Here is a 22,736-nt window from a genome sequence, read left to right on the forward strand (position 1 = left end):
CATGAGGCTACAAGTTCTATGATTTAAGGAGAACCCAGTTCTACCTATAAGATAGTGAAAATTACTCATCAACAAAAACTTGGACTGTTACTGTCCAACTGTTATTGTCTCATTTTGAACTGTTACTATCTGACCTCTCCTCAAATTTTTAACTATATTTAGAGTTATAAAACTCCAATCTATAATTTAACATCCAGGCATCAATTCATAATTGACTTTAAAACAACTTATAAGACCATGTTTAGAATATCTTACGCGATACAAATCAAGGTCTTGATCCTTCTTTTCTTTCTAATGACAGCCAACCCTCCCCTCTTCTCTTTTTGTTCAATTTTTCTTGTTAATTCCTTGCCCACCAATGTTTATTTTTACCTATAACCCTTAATCTTGGATGAGTTCTTGAAATTTGGTGTTTCTCTCTTGATTTGTAAAAATAGATATCAAAACTCTCTCTCTTCTTTCTTCACGATAGTTGCAGATTTCTTTTTGGTAAGAAGAATAATATTTATTATCTATAATTATTCTTATTTGCATTTAGGCTTTATTTTCTTTAAGTGTATTTGTTTTGCCCCCACTTCTTTTTAGTTTAGTTTATTTTCTTTAATTTAATCCAGCCTTGATTATCTCGGGATTTACAGATGTAGTGGCCAACTATTGATTTAGTGGACTTGGTGGACACCAACACTCAAGCATTTTGGCTGGATGAAATGACATTGATTTAATCAAAATTTGGCAAAGTGTTCTTATAAAAGTTGTTGGAAATCATCTCTGCTTTACACCCATAAAATGTCAGAGCATTTGGATCACTAGAGCTCGAGATATGACTAAATATTGAGTAGTGCTTCTGGTGGACAGTCCTCAAGCTCTTGTCTGGATGAAATGTCATTGCTAACATCAGAATTGGAGCAGGTCATCTCATGACAGTTGTTGGAAATTGTCTTATCCTTCCACCTAAAAAAATTGACGTTATTTTTTCATTCTAGAACTCCAGCTATGGGTAAAATTCTGAGCAATGTTTGGGCTGGATTGCATGACAGATTCTGACTTCTCTTTTATGACCAAACTTTGAATTTGAAAATGGCAGATTTGGATCTTCCATTATTCATGAACGTTGTAGGCCTATTTCTTAGCTTTCTAGACATATAAACCAAACTGAAATCCAAGATCTATAGCTCCAGATATGACCCAATGACTGAACAATATTCCAATTTGAATTGAATCGGCATCTCTTTCTAAGCTTAGCCTTTTCTTTGTCCTTTCACTTTCAATAGTTAATCACAACAATCAATCCTTTGAATTGTGAGATATGCCTGCATTTAAAATGAGCATTTACCTTAAATTAAAGCTATCTTATATTATCAGACTTGTTATTATAAAATATGTTATAGTTAAGGAGTTATTGATACTTCAAGTTCAAAATGATGATATAAAACCTTGATAAAAATATACTTTTAAGTACTAATCAGGGACTGTAGATCAGAGATATTTTATCATGATAAGACAAAGTTATTTTATCATGATGGGACATAGATATTTTATGGACAAGCCAACCTTTTCCCTGCAATGAAGAAAAGCATACGTGGGGCTATGAAAGGAGGAAAAAGAGATGATTGTGTAAAGTTTATTTTTTTTTTCTATTTTCTTTAACAATGAAAATTATTTCTTAAAGAAAAACCTTTTCTCAACGAGATAATTGATCTTTCCCTGAACTCATTCTAATTTAATCATCAAAGAGTCCTTAATATAGATAAAATGGAGCCTTTTGCAGGTAACAATGATGATCTACCTATTCTTTTACCATGGAAGGCTGGGTTAAATTGTCAGAACTAGAATATTAATGGCTTTACCATAAACTCTGGCTCAACCTTCAAGCCCAAGGGAAAAAATAGGACCTTATCATGAGGGAAACCTTTTTCCTCTAATAATTTATTCCATTCTTGATCAACTCTCTCCTTCCTATATGTGGAGTGTGCAAACATCACTAAATCCATTACCATTGTTATCATTATATTATTTTCTACCATCAAAGATTATGGTGGAGCCATATAGGAGAATGTGCTTCTAACTCATTAACTTAGAAGTTCAATTCTCACCATCAAAAATGTTCTTTTTCTTAGTGTAATATTGCATATTGATTGTTAATAGATTCAAAGAGTCTAGTTCTTGGAATTGATCCAAGGCCAGGGGTGATCGGACGTTGACCTAGCTCTGTGAGTGGTGGATCGATTCTTAGTTACGTAAAGACTAATCCAAAAATACCTCCTTTACTATAAAACATATATATAACCATCTAGTTTCTATATATTACAACCACAAGCAACCATCATAATTAATAATATATTATAAAGGTTTAAGAATCTATGAATACAGTTTAAGGAAAGGCGTTACACAGGTTGGATTATTATGCCTAATATTATTATTGACTGTTGCATCGCAGGCGTAGTTTACTTATTTAAGATATTATTATGACTATAACAAATTGATATTTCACTCTGGATAAGCCTCAATAATAGATTCCAAAGCTGGAATCTTGATGATTTTATAGCGAGAGAAGCCTCCTTCCTCTAATAATTTCTTCCATTCTTGCTCAGTTCTCTCCTTCCCACCAGTGGTCAGTGCAAACATCACTAAATCCATTACCATTCTTATATCATCAAATTGATCACAATGATCATCTGTTTGTAGAACTATATCAAATATGATAAGCTTTCTAGTTTTTTCCGGTATTGCTTTTGTCATACCCGGACATCGTGACGATTGATTAAAAATTAATCTCTCATTTGAAAAAAAAAACAGATATCTGACATCTTATTCTTTTAGGGAAAAAGGTCTTGTTCAACGAGTCACCACCTAGTCTTATGGTCACCAGGAACCCTAACTGGTCAACAGAGATTCTATGGTACGGGACTGGTTATGTAAAAGGGAAGGTATTATCACCCCTTAAACGTCCTGCCTGAGACAAGCTGCATTGCTGGTTTTGTCTTAAATTGCTAAAGGTTTGTTTTTGTTCTGCTCTTATATTATTCCAATAATATTCCTGACTCTGGCGTCAATGAATATTCACCTAAGAATATTTCCAACTCTGACATTGATAAATATGGTGTACCGAAAAAAGTGCAGTATTCCTGACTCTGGCGCTAGTGAATATTCACCTAAGAATATTTCCAACTCTGGCATTGGTAAATATGGTGTACCGAAAAAGTGCAGTATTCCTGACTCTGGCGCTAGTGAATAAATCTGCAAAATTTAAACTAAGAGAAAGGGAAACTATTTTTTTTCTTTTTATTTATGTATCCCAGTTTTAAAACTAAAAAAAAGGGGTTGGGTCACTGGTCCAAACCAGTGACCTGGTGTTACCACTGTTGCATGCATGCGTGAACAATTCATGTATGCAAACAACAATAACATGCTAATTAATTTTAGCGAAATAGTGAAAGAAGAAAAGAACTCACCTGGCGTGGCCATGGCTGTGGCTGGAGGCGAAGACGAGGGAGACGGTCGGGCGCTGCTCGCAGTTGAAGATTCAGTTTGTTGTTCACGGTAGAGACAGTATTGGTGGCGTGAAGGACGGCTTTCAGACATCGCTTTAATGGAAAACAGGAGCTGCTGTTGGACATGTGGGGTACACAGCTGATGCCGGTGGCTGCTGCTTTAGGAGAGGAGGAAAGGACATAAAGGTTCCCTTTGCTACAGCTGCTGGCTTATGTTAGCTCCCGGTTGTTGGAAGGAAATGAAGACTTCTACTGGTTTTGCCACATGCTGGGGGAAAGTGCGGTTGAGGAGCACCTGTTGTCGCTGGTCTAGAAGGTAACCTTCTGTTGCTCACGATGGCAGCTTGCTGAGAAGAGGATTTTTGCTGCTCATAGTGGCAGCTTGTTGAGAGGAGTTGCTGGCGTTTGCTTGCTGATGGTGTCTAAACATCAAGTTGCTGAAACCAGTGAAGGGGCATTGGTAAATAAAACACCCGAGGCTGCATGCCAATTGATCTCAAACATGGCAGCCAACTCAAAACAATTTGGCACGTGTGGAGACTTCATAAACAAACGAGTAAATGAGGTAAGTATTTCTAACCTTGAAAACAAAGTTAATGATCTTACTTCTCTTGTGCGTTCTTTGGCTTGTGGAAATGTACAGCAGGTGAAAGTTTGTAGCATATGTTCCTTATAAGGACATACCTCAGATATGTGCCCAACAATGCAAGAAGCTTACATTAAACAGGTTCATGCAATTGATGGAGGATTCAATGGATAGTCCTAGCGTAAATATGATCCCTTTTCCAACACGTACAGTCTTGGATGGAGAGATCACCCAAACTTATGCTATGGAAACCCACCTCAACAAGGCAATCAAGGCCGATAGTTCCATCCATATGGATTTCAATCCTAACAGAATTATTAAACGAGGCAGCCCCCTTCATTCACAAACTCCAATGTTATGGGGTTGTCATCCAGTGATGATCTTCGTTAGATGATGAAAAATTTGGCTTTTAACACTGTGACCTTGCAACAAAATGTCATGTCTTTTCAACAGGAAACAAGGTCAAGTATTCACAACTTGAAGAAGCAAATAGGGCAAGTAGCTTCAAGTGTGGGGAAATTGGAAGCACAGATGAATGGAAAATTAACCACCCAAGTATTAAATCCAATAGAGAATGTTAGTGCGATCATGCTGCGAAGTGGGAAAGAACTTGAAGAGAAAAGGTCGAAACAAATTGAGATCAAGAAAGAAGAAGAGATAGAAATCGAATTGAGTACAAAGAAGGAACATCCTTCTCCTCCACAAACTGAAACATCGACCAACACTCTAAAGGTAACTCCTCACTCAATGAATTCCAGTTTTAAAACAATTCTACCCTTTCCTGTGAGTTCTTCTAGGTCAAAGAAAGAGGATAAAGAAAAAGAGATTTTAGAGGTTTTCAAGAAAGTAGAACTCAACATTCCTTTGCTTGATGCTATCAAGCAAATTCTCAAGCATGCCAAATTCTTGAAGGAGTTGTGTATTACCAAGAGAGTTTTCAAACTGAAAGACCATGAAATGGTAAGTATGGGTGGAGTTGTATCTGTTGTTGTTCAAAAGAATATGCCTTTGAAGCAAAAAAACCCAGGTGCGTTTTCTATCTTATGTGTTATTGGTAATGGTAGTTTCAAAAGGGTCCTGTGCAATTTAGGTGCATCCATTCGTGTTATGCCTAAACATGTTGATGATTCTCTTAGTCTTGAGCCTTTGAATAAAACTAGCATTGTAATACAACTTGCGGATCGTAATTTTGTTTACCCATTTGGTGTGATAGAAGATGTCCTAGTCAAGATTGATAGTTTGGTCATTCCATGCGACTTTTATATTCTTGATATGGAACATGATTCTTGTGATTCATCATACAACACTCCTATATTGTTTGGGAGACCATTCTTGAAAACTGCCAATACAAAGATTGATTGTGGTAAGGATACTTTGTCTATAGAAGTAAGAGATGAAAAGATTGAATTTAATTTTCATGATTCAATGACATATCCTTATAGCAATGTTTATTCTATCACATGTTATGACCAAGTTAATAAGTGTGTGCAGCAAGTTTGTGATTTTGATAATGAGGATGGATTAAGCATAGCTTTGAGATATGACTATGATTTTACCAAGATAAAAGAGATAGAGAGGCATATATGCGTTCCCCAAAATATGCATAAATCAGCATTGGCTTTGTAAACTTTACAAACTGTTCCCCATGATACAGGATTCCATTCACCCCATCATGGATAGTGAATGAGTAGCGCCTATCCTTTTGGTGCCCAAAAAGATTAGAATTACATTGGAAGAAATACAAAATTATGCTTATGAGAATGCAAGGATTTACAAAGAAAAGACTAAGAGTCTCCATAACCGAATGATTACAAGAAAAGAGTTTAATGTTAGAGACAAAGTCCCTCTTTATCATTCGCGTTTGAAACTTTTTCCTGGAAAGTTACGATCTCGTTGGATTAGACCCTTTGTTGTTTCTAATGTTTTTCCTTATGGTGCAGTTGAATTTACAAGTTTAGAAACCAATAAAGTACTCAAGGTCAATGAGCATCGCTTGAAACCTTTCTATGAAGGTTGGACGGTAGAACTCACCGCTTCTGCGGAGTTAGCTGAAGAAATCTATGAAGAATGAGCATGCAACATGTCGAGCCAATGACTGAAAATAAAAGCGCTTACTGGGAGGCAACCCAACACAGAAAGAAAAAAAAAACAGATTTGCTTTATTTTTTGCATTTTATTTTATTTTTGTCATTCTCCTATATTCATTTTCTTTTATTTTAACATTGAGGACAATGTTGTGTTTTAAGTGTGGGGGTATTGGGAGAATGTTGGTTTCCTTATTTTGATTTTCTTTGTTGTTCAAAAAAAAAAATTCTATGTTTGATCTTTTGAACTCCTATTGGTTTATGAGAATGTGAGTATTATATATGAGAATTAATTGAGATAGATGAAGATATAAATCGAATGAATGAGTGTGCATGTAAGTTTTAAGGTTTAATTGGTTTAGGGATTTACTTTTAGAATATGTCATGTTGACTTTATAGTGTTATATCAATGCAAGCTTTTGAGCCTTCAACATTATATTCTTTGATTGTGCATTCTTTCAATGATATGTATCTCTAGAACTTGCTTCATATCTTGTTGAGATTACATTCGCATTACATATATACATGAAGATGATAAAGGCATTAGAAATTTTAACCACTTGAGCCAAAAAGCCAACTTAAAACATATTATCCTTAGTGAGCCCCTTTTGAGCTTGTTTATCTTTTCTTTGCTTTATCCATGTATAAGACTTAACTTTATATATGTTTTCCTTTTCCCCTGACCAAGGATTAGTAGAGCATATACTTGTGATATCTCATGAAATTATGGTTGGAAATTATGTGAAAAGAAAGAAGAAGTGATGCTTGATGAAAAGATGGGCAAAGTTGCCAAAGGTAAAAAAGAAAAAGAAAAAGAAAAAGAAAATAAAAAAAAGAAAAAAGTGTTCCTTTATGTTCTTAAGATTTTATGTTGAAATCAAAAGAAGTTAAGCATTGGTGATTAAAGATGGAAAATTGATGGAATATCTTGTTGGAAATATCATTTTGAGAACGCTCTACTTTCTTTGATTTAAACCTTTTCTTTTACTCTCTTTTACCTCACCTTAACCTTAGCCCCATTAAAACCGGAAAATAAAACCTTTTGATTCATGCATTGCTTGTAATATGTTAGTAATGGAGATGAGATTGAAGAGCAAGCTTACGGTAGAAAATATTCATTGGTTGAATTTGAGAGATTTAAACACATAAGTCTTAAACACGTGAGTGTTGGAGTGTATATCAATGAGAGGACCTATCACTTTGGCATGACATATATTTCATTTAAATCCCGACGATTAATTGAGTTTTGAAGTTTGCATGTAAATAAATTCATGATTGTGTTCTTGTTTATAATGCATATATTCTTGGATATTGATGGGAGATTAGTCATAGTGATTTGATTTAATTTAACTTCAATTTGATTTTACCTATCCTTTCTCGAGGACGAGTAAAAGCTAAGTGTAGGGGTATTTGATGCAACCATATTATTCAATAGTTTCACCCATATTTAACTAGTTTTGTTTTGCCTATATTTCATATATAAAATGCCTTGATATTCTTTATTTTATGTTTTGAAGGCACTTTTGGATAAAAGATGCAAAAATAAATAAATTGGAGGTAATTGGCAGATTTGACCGTCAGTCAATGTTTTGTGCAGAGCGTGAGCTCTAAAGATCGAAATGAAGTGATTCCAGTGGCATTAAAAAGCTAACATCCATACCTTTCTGGACATATAAGGCAAGAAAATAAAATAAGGACGATCATGGAAATCATAGCCTTCAGACTTGAATATCTGGAGCTATAGAAGTTCAATTGATGCACACTCAATGTTTTGGATTCCTAACGCAAATACTTATCAACTCTCCAAATTTCAGCAAAAAATGATATCATATGAGGGAGATATGGTTTTTCAAAGATGACAACTGAATTCTGCCAGCAAACAGGTTTCGTGAAGAAATGAGTCCACATTATGTTCCGAAGCATCTAAAATGATATTCAAGTTTTTATTTCAGCAATTTAGCTCCTCTAAGTCAAAGCTTGAAGATTTCATGCAAGGCTATTTCTCCTTTTTTAGGAAAATAGTTATTGAAGTACTTGATTGTAAATTGTCTACTTAAGGGATGACTATTTTGTAAAATAGAGACTAGGGTTTCCTAGGATATAAAAAGAATGAGAGAAGAGAAGGGGGGTAGCCAACCAAGAGGAGAAAACGCCCCCCTCCTCTAAGAAACTCAAAATTATGCATTCTTCCTTCTTTTTGATTAGTTGTTCACAAACATGCAAGGTTAAACACTTTTTCTTGGTTGTAAGGACACGGAAACCTTCGGATTCAAGAGCTATGAGATTTATTTTACCTTTTCTTTTCAGTTTATATGATGAATATGTTTGTTCTCCTATGCTTATTTTTCCTATGATTGTATATTTTAATTGCTAGAGCGGACTCTAAGTTATTATTATAGACAATCTATTGCTAAGTTTGATATCAAAACCGAAGTTGTGGTATATGAACTTGTGAAGCAACTAAGTTTAATAATTGTGGCGGATCTATGTTATTAATCTTATGGAGAACATTCAATCAAATCAAACATAGACTGCAGACAATTATGTTTTCTTGATTAATCAACTTATCTAGTTCTTAAGGCTGCCATTGAATTAAATTACTAGTGCGGACACTGTGGTTGTTTGATGGTTAAGGTTAGTTATATGATGGATCCGTTAACTAACCAATGTTAAGAAAAGATAAATATTCAGAATATAAATTGATGTTTCATTTCCATGATTAGTTCTGATTTCTGTAGGTGGATGTGTGCTTGCAACCAAGGTTTATTCTCTTAATAATTTTCTGATTTTATTATATTTTGTTTGATAGTTTTCTGTTTTCTTTTACTTTAGCCTAAATAACATCCAAACCCCCCCTCAAATTGCATATCATCTAGCATAAAAATTTGACTTGAATCTTCCTCATGGGATCGACCCCTTGCTTGCTCTATACTATCTTGTGTGTTGTGTTTGAAGTTAGGGTAATTAATTTGTGCGACTGCGACATCGCAACAATAGTACCCATCATGATCGACTTGCTTGCTAGAGATTTTTCATCTCGTCAAATAATTTGAGAGGATCATTCATTAATCTCCGTCTCACTTTAAAAAACATTTGTTGTCACTTGCTGAAAGGATCAAGCTGCCTTAAACCAAGATGCCCCCTTATCTTGTCGTAGAAAATGTTCATCTCTTTTCTAGAAGGGATCGATTTTTCCTTCTAAACATAATGTTGCCCCCTTGTACTTGTCATTGCCTTTAGGTGTGCTTTGTCAACAATTCTGCCAAATAATGGTCTTTTAAGCGACCATTTTCTCATTTCTCTCATTTTTAGTTTGGTGAAGGAATATGTGTCCAGAATGAATCCTGAAATCTTGATCTTGCATTTTGAAAACAAAAATTATTTTGATGTAAGTTTAAAAGCATTTGCTTTTGAAATCTTGCAACTCCTTGGTTTTTTCTTGGAAAAGAGATTATTTGCTCTTGTATTTGGCGATATTGTCTTTGGTGAAAGTACATCATGGGGTGACCTTCTGTTTTTTATGGGTTTCCAAAGTGAAGGGCTCGAGAAAAAGCTTAAGGTTTTGTTTGAGAAAAACTTGTCTCTTTTTGAACACTCATTTTATCAGCATGAATAATAATGAGTAGTTTGTTCTCGATATCATGATTCCTATGAAAAAGTACTCTTTGCATTTTGAGAGCATTGTTTATTGTTCCAGGTTGCTTACTTGCTTGATTATAAAGGACTTCTACATGCACGTAATGTAGGCTGAGGTTTTTGGTTATGAAAGAAAATATCATAAGGCTCAAAGAGTGTTTTAGGGTTTTAAAGATTGAGGATCACTATCAGCAGTTCGACTCTTTGTGTCATTCCTCTTTTTTTTTCTTTTTTTTTGTTCGCCGCTTTTCTTTGACTCGTCCTTTTTCTTTTTTCATTGCTTTTCCAGGGCAGACTCATTTTATCTTGGTTATCACTCTTTCTTGTAATTTGGGCATGCCCCCTAATCATTGAGTTTCTTGGGCTCTTTTTCCTTTTCGACTTTCTCATGGTTTTTTCATCTTTTCTCATTAAAATTTTGACTTGCCCCTAGTGTGGGGTGTGATCCTAGTCGGGATTTTTCATGAAAGAAAAATTATTCAAGCTCAAAAAAAGGACTGCAAGGGATATACTTTTTAGAATGTGAAAGAAATAACAAAGATAGCCTTTCCTTATTTCAAACGCAAGCAGTTAAGATCAATAAACTTGGCCTTGTCCAATGTGATGGTTTGGTCTTTGCAAAGAGATGCATTTCATGAGTCTATGAGCAATGAGTTCACTTCATACCATTATTCATATATTTAAAACAACATGTCTCAAGAGTCATGGCAAGAGGATGACAATTCATTTTCTATTCGTGCATTTTGGTTCAGAGTTTAGTCACCTTAATGAAGGAATTGCTTGATTCATGTGTCATTCTACAAGTAGAATGTCATAAATATTATTTTAAATAAACACCAAATTATTTTTGAAATCAAAATGCAAGTTCAACTTTCAAAAATCCAATAGAGAAACTGATTTTGGTAAAAGAGATGAATTGAGTCTATGAGATCACGCGAGGCTTCAAAAGTGTATTTGTGAGTGCTCAGAGGGAATCCCTTTCAGGATAGTTTGATTTTAAATCAAAGGAAGGAAACGTTTTCTTCTTAGTCGAGTTAACAACCCTTCCTAAATAGATAGCTTGTTCGATCATCTCAGCTATAACGACCAGGTCAGAAAAATATTGTGAAGAGCTTCCAACCAGGTATTCAAAGTACGGAGCCTTGAAAGTGTTGACAAACAAGTTGATTATCTCCTTTTCCAATAAAGGAGGATTAACTTGTGTGGTAGTCTCCCGCCACCTTTGAGTGTATTTTCTTATGGACTCCTTGTTGTCCTTTTCCATAGCTTGCAAGCTTGACCTATTAGGGCCCACATCCATATTAAACTTATATTGACTAATAAAGGCTTCAATTAAGTCCTTTCACTTTTTTATCTTGGTATTGTCCAACCATATATACCAAGTATGGGCAACATCACTCCACTACAAGATTTCACAGTTTTACCGACGGAAACATTCTGTCGGTGTGTGATTAGAAGTTCGTCGGTGATTTTTTTACCGACGTACTCACCGACGGATTACGTCCGTCGGCTTTCCCTTCATCGGTGATTCCCCATTCCATCGCTATATCGGTTGGAAAAACAAAAAAAACATTTGCCGATGGTTTTACAGACGGAATTTGCGCGCCAAAAAAAAAGATTCCCGCTTGAAATATACCGACGGATTTTTAGTCCGTCGGTATATTGTGATTAACCGACGGAAACTATCCGTCGGTAAATCTGTCGGTGAATGTATGAAATACCGACAGAATATGTCCGTCTGTAACTTCATCGGTGATTGTGGAAGCTACTGTTAAATGCCGACGGTTTAATTCCGTCGGTAATTCTGTCGGTGAGTGTTTAAAATACCGACCGAATTAATCCGTCGGTAAAATCCTTGGTAATAGTTTTTTTCTTAATTTGTTTTTAAAAAATTATTTAGGATATATAATATAAAACTAAATAAATTAATTGTAATACAAACCAATTATGCAAATAAAATTTATATTAAACATAAAAAAAATAAAGTTAAATAATATTCATTACAAACTAAATATGTTTCAAGAAAAATAATAAATGAAGTTTTAAAGGTAAATAATATTGATTACAAATTAATATAAAGATGATGGAGCTTGAGGAGGACGAGGAGATCCTGGCGGAGGCTGGTGGTTATACGGCCAAAAAGGATTAGGCGCACATGTTCCGCTATTTGATAATTTCATAATCATTTCGTAAAGCTGGTCATAAGCCGCTTTTTGCTGTTCATGAGCCGCGTCATACTCCGCTTTTTGTTGTGCTTGAGACGCTTTGAAGTGCTCAGACTCCGCTCTTTGTTCCGCTCTTTGTTGTGCATGAGACGCTTTGAGTTGTGCGTACTCCGCTTGTAGGTTATCGTATTTCTCGGTGAGTTGTTGCAAAGCCACGAACTCCTTAGATTGGGAGCTCGCTATTGATTGGGAGCTCCCAATGGTTGAAACACTACGGGTCGACCGCAAGTTGTCGGCCGTAGTGTTGGAGAGCCCGTAAACCCGATTTTTATCGGGTCCACCTGACGAGCCAACCTCCATCCACAAATCCGGATCGAATTCCAGATGGGTCAAAGGATCGTCCCCGTATCTCTCCCTCAACCGATTATTATAGGTCTCCTGAAAATAAAAAAAAAGTAATCATCATATTCAATACAATAAACATAATAACTTACAAAATAAAATGGTTGAACAAACATACCACGAAATGTTGAGCACGGTTATCAACGAACTGTTGCGCCCCCTTCTGGCGGTCTTGACTCCGCACGTGCGTCTCCACAAACAGCTCAATCGGGCTCGGCTCACGTCCAAGAGACGCAACCTATAATGAAAAAAGATATATTAACAACTGAATTTAACGATATATTTCATTTAAATTAATCTTACCATCTGTTTCGCATGTGCAGCAAACGGAACAGAGCCGCCAGTGTGAGTTGTCACCCCGCCATGAATTGGCCGATTCCGGTTGCCAGCACCGGACTGTGAGCGTCGTGTGAACTGCTCAGACGTCACGTGCTCAAGATAGTGCGGCCATATATCTTCCGGGATGTATATCGGTTTGAAATCCCTCCAAACCGCAACATCGTTCCAGCCTTGGAAACCCCTGTCCCTCGCGGTTATCCCTCGCGGTTTTTTTTGCCTTTTTCTGTGCTTCATACCAAAAATCACACAACCTGCTTCACACAACCAAAAATTACATTTCGAAACATAAATTTTTGTCTAAAAAAAATCCTGTATTGTTTTCGATCTTACCTAGTTGCCGCGTGATTTTCCCACACCCTCCTCACAACAGTGTTATGCTCAATGTCCTAGCAGAATTTGTGCTTTGTATAAATAAACAAGTTTAAATAAAAATAATAATTTATTTACAATTATATTAATAAGCTGAAAATTATAAATTAATAGCAACCTCAAACCTGTTAAACCATGCATTGATTTGAGGCATCCATTCAGGATGCTTGGATATCTGACTCCATTGAAACAATGGAATCTCCATCGACGATTTAAACGCCGATGATATTACTCAGGCGGCTTCAATGTTTGTGAACCTGAAAATAAATGAAATAAATTCAATAGTGATTACTTCATACATTATGTTGTAATTTTTTTTAAAAAAACTAAAACCTTAACAAACTTACATTAAAAGGTCGTCCTTCCACTGTGCCTCGTACTTGCGGGTAAATTGATTCCGCTGCGAAGGCACGCCGCCTCTGCGCTGTGAAGTACCGCTGGAAGAGGCAGCATCGGTTGACGGCGCAGGTGGTGTAGGTGCCTCTTCTTGAGAGGCACCTAAGGAAATATCATCATCGCTGCTAGACGAACTAGCTGCGACCGTACGTGAGCGACTAGCTCTGCTTTTCATTCTACGCATCTACACAATTTTATACAAATAATTATATAATTAAATTCAAATGTTAAAAAAAAATTCGACAGCACCTCCCCTATACCGGATACTACCCAAATCCACAAACCTGCACATATTAACAATAGCCACAACTAATTTACCCAATCTATACTAATTATTCCAACATATTCAATTACTAATCCTAAGGTAAATTCAACATTAAGAATTACAATTCAAGTAATTATTCAATAAATATGCCAATACAACAAAACAATAAATTAAAAAAAAAACTCTAGAATAACAATCAAAATAAATGGAAAAAATTAAACACAAATCATGCAATAATAAAGTAAAATTAATAATTATTCCAACATATTCAATTACTAATTCTATGGTAAATTCAACATTAACAATAAATATTCAACAAATTAACTAATAATAATTATGCCAAAAAAACAATAAAAAATATTCAATAAATTCAAAAAAAAAAACTATAGACTTTAGCAATGAATTATGCAAAAAAAACTATAGACTTTATCTACATTACAAAAAATACACCAAAACAAAAAAAAAACCAAAAAAATAGCAAAAAAAAACCATGAAAGTAAAATGAAATAGAGGAAACACTAACCTTTTAATCTGATGGAGATTCACGATAAAAAAAGCTTGAGATCGGAGTGAAGAACGGAGAGGAAAAAAATGGTGAAAAACTGAGGAGAAGAGAAAATGAACTGAAGAGGCGCTCGGGGTAGGTTAGAAGCCAGTTTTACCGACGGATTCACCGACGGATATAAAATTAATTATTATTTTAATTTATTCCATCGGTGATGTGTTATAACTCCGTCGGTAAATTTTGAATTTCGCACCAAAAGTTTTAATGTCCCTCCATGGTCCGTCGGTAATTCCGTCAGCAAGATTACGCGGTCAGAGGCGCATTTAATGCGCAACCCTTTGAAATTCGTGCGGTCCGTCGGTAATTTTGTCGGTAAAATTGACCCGCCGACAACGTACCGACGGATTTAAATACGTCGGTATTTACCGTCGGTGATCGGGTGGCATTTCAAGTAATTATTTCCGAACTCTCTGTGAAATGCCGACGGACTTAAGGCCGTCGGTGTCGTCGTCGGTGATCGGGTGGCATTTCAAGTAATTATTTCCAAACTCTTTGTGAAATGCCGACAGACTTAAGGCCGTCGGTGATCGGGTGGCATTTCAAGTAATTATTTCCGAACTCTCTGTGAAATGCCGACGGACTTAAGGCCGTTGGTGATCAGGTGGCATTTCAAGTAATTATATCTGAACTCTCTGTGAAAGGCCGACGGACTTAAGGCCGTCGGTGATCGGGTGGCATTTCAAGTAATTATTTCATGTCACAAAATATATCATCCATGATCAATAATTATTTCAAGTAATTATCATATAATTGTGGCATTTGAACTAATTATTTCAAGTAATAAATATTTTGTGTTTCAAAATATATATATCATTCATAATCTAAATTACATGAACAAAAGGGTTTTACATAGGGCATCATTTTAGTAGTTAGTCAGAATTTTCTTCTTCTTCGTCATCAATTGAATTGTCATCACCTTCATCGCAATCTTCAATATGAATATCATCTTCTTCATGGATATTTGGTTGTCCTCTAGAGCTCAAAACAAAATTTAACTCCTCTGCGTCAACATCAACAAGACTATCATCGAAAACACGAAAATTTGAATTTTCTTCCAATTCAATCGAAGGAGCAACTCGATATGGTTCAACCACCTCACTAACTTGAAAGACTTCATCTTGCACACTTGTGTCTTCGTTCTCATCCTGAACAACCTCGACACGACCCCGGGGTTTTGTTTTTAAAACGGACAACCAATCCACTCTTGATCGATCCTTTCTAAATGAAGGGGTGTATGTGTAATAAACTTGTTGACATTGCTTTGCGAAAACAAAGACATCGTTTATGTTGTGGAGTCTAGCTTTTGAATTGATTTCGACCAGACCATAGTGCGGATCAACTCTGATTCCTCTGTCAGTCGTGTCATACCAATAGCATTTGAATAAAAACACTATATTCTGCTTGTTATGATATTGCAGTTTGACGACCTCTTCTAATCTACCATAATAGTCAACTTCTAACTCACTACTAGTGGATCCCTTAACACAAACACCGCTGTTGTATGTCTTTCTTCCTTGCCCGTATTCTTCAGTATGGAAAACATATCCATTGACAAAATACCCGTTGTAGCACTTACATTTTCTTTCAGGCCCAAGGCTTAGTGAAGACAATGACTTAGGTGCACTCCTTCCCATTTGATAAACCTTGTATGTAATGTACATCAATAAACAGTAAATGAACGAGAATCTCGTAATGACATGCATACGTACAGTAATTTTGCAAGTTAGAATGAGTTTGTGATAGTGCTTACATATGTTCTGAACCACGTGGCAAACTGCTCATCTTGTAATTGAAAGATCTGGGATTCGGTCAGCTGTGAGTTATTGGAGAGCAAATATTGACGATGTTGCCTGCAAGTGATAATGAGTGTATGATATTACAATATATAATTAACAGTAAAGCTATATCCAATCTAGCCTTGATGTTGTCCTTTGTCTTCCCCTTCACATCCATGACGGTGTTGAAAATGTTCTCAAACATGTTCTTTTCGATGTGCATGACGTCAAGGTTATGGCGGAGCAGATTGGTCTTCCAAAAAGGAAGCTAAAAAAAGATACTTCACTTTACCCAATTATGGGTCAAACCAAAACCAGGAAACTTTTGCTTACGTGATTGAAGGCCAAACACAATGTCACCATACTCTGAGACAACATCATGCAATTCTTCACCAGAAAGACGTGGGGATGCAACATCTTTTTCAACTCTGCCAACAAAGAAATCTTTTCTGTTCTTTCTGTACCTGTGATGAAGTGGCAAGAAGCGACGGTGACAGTAAAAAAAAGAAGCTTTACCTCCATTTGCTAGCGTGAATGCCTTGTTGTTTTCCCTACAGTATGGACATGCGAGTTTCCCATGCGTGCTCCAACCAGAAAGCATTCCATAAGCTGGAAAATCATTGATAGTCCACATCAATGCCGCCCTCATAAGGAAATTTTGTTTCCTCGATATATCATAAGTCAGAGCTCCGGAGGACCACAACTGCGCCAACTCATCAATCAACGGTCGAAGACAAACATCTATATTCTGCCCCGGGCTTCTTGGACCGGGTATGACAGTAGATAAAAACATCAATTCAGGCCTCATACACATTCCCGGTGGCAAGTTATAAACTGTGAGTATGACCGGCCAACAAGAATAAGGAGCAGCAAATGACCCCAATGGGTTGAATCCGTCTGTACACAACCCAAGACGCACATTCCTTGATTCAGCTGAAAAGTGAGGATGAACACTGTTAAAGCGTTTCCACGCTTCGCCGTCAGAAGAATGAACCATCACTCCATCAACCGCATGGTGTGCTTGGTGCAATGTCATGTGCTCAGCAGTCCTTGGTGACTTGAATAACCTTTGCAGTCTAGGTGTGATCGGGAAATATCTAAGTTCTTTATATGCCACTAGAGTCTTTCCCCTGCCAGTTCTAGGTTTGTAACGGGAATGCTCGCATGTCATGCACTCGGTCATCTCAGCATTTTCAAGGTAGTATAACATGCAGAAGTTAGGGCACATGTCAATTTTCTGGTATCCTAAACCGAGGGGTTTCATCATGGACTTGGCAACATAGAAGTTCTCTTTCAGCCTGTTCCCTTCAGGTAAAATGCTTCTTGCCCATTCAATAATCTTGTCATACCCGGCCTCACTCAACCCGTGATCTGACTTGATGGTGAACACCTGTGCTATGGCCGATAATTTACTGTGGTTCGTGCAGCCATCCCATAATGGTTCGTCAGAATCTTTCAACAAATCAAAAAACCTAGATGCATCTATATTAGGTTCTTCTTCTACGATTGGACATTGACTGCCATTACCTTGATTCATTCTCATTGCATCCATAACCATATTTCTGTAAGGATTAGTGTTGTCATTTACCGTTTCATGCACGTTGCTAGCACTAGAAGTAGACCCAACCACCGTTTCTTCCATTCTCCTCTCACTCCCGCTAACAAATACTTCTCCATGTGCATACCAACACTGGTAATTCTCTATAAACCCTTTGTGTAGAAGATGCATCATTACAACATCTGGATGCAGATACTTTTTATTTTCACACTTCCTGCATGGACGCCTAATACCGCCTCCAGTAAAATTTCTGGGAATAGATGTTGTGAAATTAATAAAACCCTGAACCCCATTACAATAATCCATCATCCGCAATCCTTGGGGTGAATCTCGATACATCCATGAACGATCATCCATGACTTATATCGAACCTCTATAAAATTATGATGACATCATGTATTAATTAACTAAGTTAGGTAAATAAACTTGTAAAAATATTACTTTACCTCGAGATTATCCAACAAACCATTCACAACTTCTCATAAATATTAAATATTCATTATCATTTATCAACGTCCATACGAATTAAAATATATAAATTTACAGAAATTACCACTCTGCAATACCATTGATAAAACTTTAAACGGGCCCATTAAGCAAGCTATTAATTATTTCAAAATAGCACATGTAATTCGGTAATTCCATAAAGAAATAACAAATTACAAACAAATACAATCTTACAAAATCTAAAACAAACCATAACAGGTACAAAATTATACATTCATATACTACAAGTTTGTTTGAGAAATAACAATAAAACATGTACATCTACTAACAAAATACATATACTAAAAAAACAATAAAATTGACATTTAATTAAATCTTAAAATTTAAAAAGATATAATTACTTATAAAAATTGATAAAATCCGTCGGTAAATTAGAACACGGATGTTGTGACCACAAAACTTCAAGAAATATAACTTGTTGTGCTGATATGAGGAAGATTTTTTTTTGAAGGGGGAGGGGGGGCTGGTTGTTTGCAGATGGGGAGAGTTGGGATGAGAAAGAAGAAGGAGAAATAGGGGATGAGAGGGTCGGCAGAGCTGTCATATATTAACCTTTTCCGACGGTTTCACCGTCGGTAACTCCGTCGGTGATTCTGACGGAAACATAGACACGTCACCGTACGGATCTGCCATTTCAAATCCCTCGGTGAGTCCGTCGGAAATTTAAACGGCGAGCCGGTCGCATCACCGTACGGGCTGTCATTTTGAATCCGTCGGTGATGCCGTCGGCAACAAATAACCCGCCAATGGAATACGGGTTGTAAATGCTAGTTTAGGGGATGTCCCTTCTCCCGACTTGGATCTCCGAGCCTGTTCGAGTAGGCTAGTAAGTCTAGCAACATCTTCTTTCAAACTATTCCACTCTTTTTGATGTTGGGTGTCCAGTCGATCTCTTTCTTCATTTCCTTTTTTTTTTCTTTTCGCAACCGCATGTTATGGGTGTGTTTCAATGGGGGACCTATATTTCACCTGGCGTGCGGTATTATGACAGTTCATAAGTGTATGTTCAAACATGCATGAAGATGAACGCAACATATTGGATATGGATTCGCTTTTTGGGGGGTGACATAATGATTATTATTCTTTGGATGTGTTGTTAGAATCAAATCCGATATTCATTGCAATGCCGAGAGGAGATTTGTTTAGCCTTTTATCATCTGAGCTTTCAGTCACATTCTTAGTGTCTTTTATTATGCATCTCATGTCTTAGCGTAGTGGTATCTCACCGACATCCATTCTAAGGCATTCTCCCTCGGTTATTTGTAAAGATTCAGACTCGAGTCCATATTCATTAGTTGTTATCTTAGAAATAATGGTCATTACATCACCCGAAAGCACGTTTAAGCTTATCTCAGTGAATTTATGCAGGGATTAACCTAAAGGATAGGTTCTAGTCATTAAATGCATCAGGGTAGTTTTGCTATATATTCTCAACGGTCTTTCACGTGCTTAGTGATCGCCCTCGAAAGGTTGATATGAGGTTTACAAGCAGCGTGAAGATAGAGGCTCTGAGTAATATCAGTTCGGCATATCGACCACTGTCGAGCAAACAATCATGTGAGAGTTGGATAGTTTCGCGAGCCTTACCCAGGCTAAAGCCATTGAGGTGCCGTTACTCCTCCACTTATCTTAAAGTTGTACCACACGTATTTAAAAATGAGATAAGTGAAGATCCATATCCAATATATATATGCATGATAAACATTAAAAACAATGCATGCTAAAACAGTAAAAAGAGCAAAAATAAATAAATAAATAAATAAAACTTGATAAACTCAACATAGCCACAACAAGGAGAAAAAACAAACAGTGCGACAAATATAGTTTAGCAATAAAAAAGACAAATAGCAAAGCTTAGTCCTAAAATCCCCAGTGGAGTCGCCATTTTGTCACACCTGGATATCGCGGCGACCGATTAAAAAAATTATCACTCGATTGGAAACAAAGAACAAATATCTAGTATCTTGTTTTTTTATGGGAAAATGTTTTGTTCAAAGAGTCGTCACCTAATATTATGGTCACTAGGAACCTTAACTGGTCAACAAAGATTCTATGGTACGGGACTGGTTATACAAAAAGGAAGATGTTATCACCCCTAAGCGTCCTACCTGAGGCAGACTACATTGTTGTTTTTGTCTAAAATTACTAAGAATTTGTTCTCCTTTTTCCCTTTTTTATTCTTCCTTTCATGTTCCTGACTATGATGTCAGTGAACAATTCCTACGAATATTTCCAACTCTAGTGTTGGTAAATATCGCACAAATCCAAAAAATACGATACTCTTGACTTTGGCGTCAGTGAATATTTTCACAAAAAAATGAGTTTGAAGAAAAGATTTTCTATGTCATTTTTCTTGTTTATCCTTTATTATTATTTGCCCGTTTTAAATGGAAATACAAAAGTATGGCACGACATTTTTGTATTTAACAATAATAGGCCACAGATTGAGCACATAACTTAAAAAAAAATACAAAACGCAAAGAAAAAAATAAATCAAAGTGTGAGAGACCCACAAATAAATCAACAAAGATCCCCAAAATTTTTGAAATTTTTTGATATTGAAAAGGGGCTCTTTTGGCTAAATATCAAACTAAAATTGACATAAAAATTATGGTCAAGGCATAAGGGTGTGTTGCCAAACACACCCTTAATAAACATAATTTGGGCTGGCTGGGTCTAAAGCCCAGATCCATCCCACTACTTACCTTCGCACTGTTTTCTCGTAACAATTACACAGAAATAAAGAGAAAAAGAAGACTTTACTTGGTGGAGCCGAAAGCGAACGCGAAGGTAGTAGTGCAAGCATCGACTAAAGAATGCTCTCCTCCTCTTTTCAGTCTCTCCTCCCTCTATTCTTGGTTTTTTTTTTATTTTTTTTTGTTCTCTCTTGTAATGGCCTCCTCTTGGGGTTTTTTTAATGTTTGTCCCCCTTTAGGGTTTGTTTTTATCTTCTCCCCCCCTTTTTGCATCACTGGTGTCTGTATTTATAGTGCCAGAGTCCCTTCGCGTATGAGAAACAAAGTTTCAATCAAACTCATTCTCTTTTTTGAAGTTTGAATTTGATTAAGACACTACTAGAAAATCGATAAATACAAACGGAAATACAAAGGGAATATTTCTATCGGTAAATTTCTGAGGGATTTTACTGACGGAAATATTCCCTCAGTATATACCGAGAGAATTACAGTGGGGAAAAAATTAAAACAAAGCAAAAAAAATGATGACGTGTCGTTTTTACCACATAATTTATTCCGTCGGTAAATTCATTAGTAAATTGTGAACACTGTTCATCATGTCAATTACAAAGGGAATCACCAACGGAATTTTTCATCGGTATTTTCCAGAAAGCTCAAGAACTGTTCACTTTCCAATTGCACTATTAATTGTTGTTCTTTACGGACAAAATCAGCGACGGATTGAAAAGTCGTCGGTGTTATTTGGTGGTTTTTTGAAAAAATTCAATTAATTAAAATTTTTCATTTGAATATTACAGACGGAATCACCGACAGATTGAAAAATCATCGGTAATTGTTGGCGGTTTCTGAAAACGTTTTATGAAATTGAAAATTTAAATTAAATATTACCGATGGAATTACCGATGGAATAATTAAAAATATTAATATTCAATTATTCATCTATAAATCCGTCGCTAACGCGCCCCAATAAAAAGCTTGAATCCCCTTATTTCACAAGAGACAGACTCATTTCTTATTCTTTTTCTTCTTCTTCTTCTTCTTCTTCTTCACTATATGTAAAAAACATGAATATCTATTTCTTTCTCTTCTTTTCTCTCCTCATCTCCTTCTCTTTTCCTCCATGCTCCGGTTTGTCTTCTTCTTCTTTCTTCTTTTATCCTCTTAGTTTTTTTTTTAATTAATATGCTTTACAAATTTTTCTCTCTCTCATTAGCTTCACTTGCAACTACATTAAGGTAAGATTTTTCTTTTTTCTTCTTTTTCATGATTTTTTCACTATATTTGTTTTTATTTTATTTTTAATTGTTTTTGTTCTTAATAATTGTATGAATGTTGTTGTGAGATTTTTTTTTCATATGAGATCAATTTTCAATTGATTTATTTATAGGATTTTTAAATTTTTAGCAATTGCAACTTCATTTATTTAGTTGAATTTATTTTTTTGTTTTATTTATTTGTTGTAAATTTGTTTGAGTTGATTTTTTTATTCTTTTTTCCAAACATTTTGAGTATATATTATAGAGTGTTGATTCATGTTAATTTAATTATTTTTTTTAATTTTTTAAAATGAATTTTTTAAAAATGTTTTTAAATAATTACTGACAGAATTTCCATCGGTATATCCCTCGGTAAATCCGTTGGTAATAAAAGAATATTATTACCGAGGGATATACCGACGGAATGAAGCGGAAATTTTTTTTTATGTGTCTGTTCCGTTAGTAAATCCGTCGATATCGGTAACAATATTTTTTTATTACCAATAGATTTACCGACAGACAAAAAATTACCGATGAAAGATTCATCAACAGAGCATTTTTGTCAGTGATTTTGTTGGTAAATTAATTACCGACAGAATATGTGTCTTACGCCGACGGAAAAATTTCATCGGTAAAACTATTAAAT

The sequence above is a fragment of the Populus nigra genome, chromosome 12 (assembly GCF_951802175.1).
Source record: "Populus nigra chromosome 12, ddPopNigr1.1, whole genome shotgun sequence".
Lineage (NCBI taxonomy): Eukaryota > Viridiplantae > Streptophyta > Magnoliopsida > Malpighiales > Salicaceae > Populus > Populus nigra.